The 2514-nt window shown below is 43.0% G+C and overlaps 1 pseudogene; it reads right to left on the bottom strand.

Annotated features, from left to right (window-relative positions):
- Positions 1-471: 471 nt before the first annotated feature.
- Positions 472-2151, bottom strand: LOC100674550 (eukaryotic translation initiation factor 2 subunit 3, X-linked-like; annotated as a pseudogene).
- Positions 2152-2514: the final 363 nt, after the last annotated feature.

The raw sequence follows: 2514 nt of genomic DNA, 5'->3' as shown, positions 1-2514 counted from the left end.
CTTCATGAAATTTTCACCATTACAAAGTGAAATGTGTCAACAATTAAGTTCATTCTCAGGAAATGCAATCCCCATTTTGACCAGAGCTTCGAACTGGTTTGTTCAGGTTCAAACCCCTACTGAGAATTTGCATTTCCACTCCAGATATACTGAATCAGAATCTACATTTTAACAAGATCTGCAGGTGATTCTTTTTTCCTTTTTTTAAATAAGAAAAACTTTATTTCAAACAGGTTCAGTGGCATGTGTGCTACAGCAAAGGCTGGTGGTAGGAAACAATTTGATTCAAACCTGCACTGATGTATAAATTAAACATTATTTGGGAATGATTAATTTCTGTGAAAATGTAGAGTAAATCCAACGTTATGCTAATTTTCACATTTACCGTACACCCTATTTTAGTAAAAAAAAAAAAATTTTTTTTTTTTAGAGGTTAAATTTTCATCACCAAAAAATGAAAATAACCTTACAGCTACTACTGTGAAATTAGTTCCCTAGTACTGCTTTGAAAACATACGCCTAGGTTGTTAAAGGAAATTTCAATTTCATCCAAATGTATTACTTAACTGGGATTCTTCAGTCATCATCAACTGTTGCCTTGTCACTCTTCTTTTCTGAGCCCAACCAATTAAACGCCAATGTTTCTCAACTCTTCGGCTAAGGGCAATTTTTTCTCTCCTACTTCTGTGCACACAAGATTAGTCAAAATGATTCTGCCCAAATCAGCCTTCACTGCACTAATTCTTTGCCGTGTTGACAGGGATTCTACGTTCACCGTGAGCACTTCATTCTTAGACAGCTTTTGCACCTTTTGCTTTCTCGTCTCCATCAGTGTATACACCTAGAAGCCGTCAAAGTAGGAAATAGGAAATTCCCAATTTTGTGAAGATCTCAGGTAAAGCTCCAACTGCACCAAGTACCTGTCCCACCATTCTGTCAGCCTGGCACAAAGTGGGGTCAAGTTCTGTTCCAATGCCAGTAAGACACCCTGGAGCAGCATGCTGAAGACCACTATGTTCTACAAAAAGTGACAAGATTTTGGAAAAGGTTGGATTATACATGAGTTCTCCTTCACTATCTTTGGAAAGTATACCAGGTCTGTACTGTATTTCCTGGCCCACCTTTAATACTTTTTTTAGAATACAGAAACCCTGGAGGCTAGTGGTTGAGAGTTTGGTTGCTAACCAGGAGGTTGGCAGTTGGAATCCACCAGTCGCTCCTTGGAAACCCTATGGGGCAGTTCTACTCTGTTCTATAGGGTCCCTAATGAGTCGGAATCAACTCCACCGCAACAGTTTTTTTTACCAATACTACTACCAGAAACACCCTCCTTAAGGTCATCAACCTCACAGTCAGGCTCGTTGACATCAGAGGACCTAATAACAATAAGTCGGGGTTCTGAAGTAAAATCTCTTGGAGGTAGCAGCATTCCTTTCACTGTTACTCATAGACAACTTCAACATTCTACTTCAGCTGAGCAGAAACTGGAGTAATAGGAGCTCCTTGGGCTGCTGCACCTTGTACAAACTCAAGGATCTGTTCATACTGTTCTTTAGCCTGACTTTCTTTTACCAAATCAAATTATTTTGTAGAATCAAAATATGCTTCAGTTTCATCATTTCTATAGCAGCCAGGTGTTCAGAAGTCTGAGGCTGAGAACAAGATTCATTTCTAGCTATCAACAGAGAGCTGCATCCATCGCTGCCAGACCATTCAGCATAGTAACCATCAAAACATCGTGGCAGGACAGTCAACAAAAGAAATATGTCTGACTAATTTTAAGTTCCCTTTGGTCCCTGGAATGTCTGTAGGAAACTCATCCGACGTACTACTTCCACAGGGTCTATAATATTCCAGGCGAAGACAACTTAGATCATCAAATTTATAAATCTTAGCAGTAAAACGTCCAAGCATGGCTCTAATACTTCTTTCTCGTTCATTTTTGAAACTGACAGTGTAAACTCCAGAAATAGCCTTTACTACTGGAGGTTTCCCATGAGCTACCTGATCAATTGTACCTACATTAATTGTGGCTTGTCTACTGATGACTTCCTGTAAAGTGGTGTCAACCTGGTAACATCCAAAGTGGCGAGATCCTGGCGAGAAAGGCGTACCTGCCCCCCGAGTCACTGCACCCTGGCCTCCCGCCATCTTGCACAGGGAGGAAGGAAGTCGCCCGCTGCCACCTGACAGCACGCACGCGCTCTAGCGAGGGGTGGGAACGAAGGCCGGAAGACAGACAGGGCCCAAGCCTAGGGGAGGGGGGTGACCGGTGCGTCAGGGGCCTCGCTGGGTGGACTTCTCTCAGCGCTGGTCGGCTTACTAGGCAACACGATGCAAAGTTTCAGGATTAATCGCAGACCTACCTGTTGGACATTCGTGCAGGCAACACTGATGGCAGCTCCAAGGAAAGTCTTCTGTGAGGTGGGTGATGCAACCCAACGTGTGCGCTGGCAAGGGAGAGGCCATTTCCGTTTCCGGTAGGGTTGGCAGAAAGAGTTTCCCGAAGCTTGA

Source organism: Loxodonta africana, chromosome 1, assembly GCF_030014295.1.
Source record: "Loxodonta africana isolate mLoxAfr1 chromosome 1, mLoxAfr1.hap2, whole genome shotgun sequence".
Taxonomy (NCBI): Eukaryota; Metazoa; Chordata; class Mammalia; order Proboscidea; family Elephantidae; genus Loxodonta; species Loxodonta africana.
Note: the sequence above shows the minus strand (reverse complement) of the source record. Positions and strands in the feature narration are given on the sequence as shown.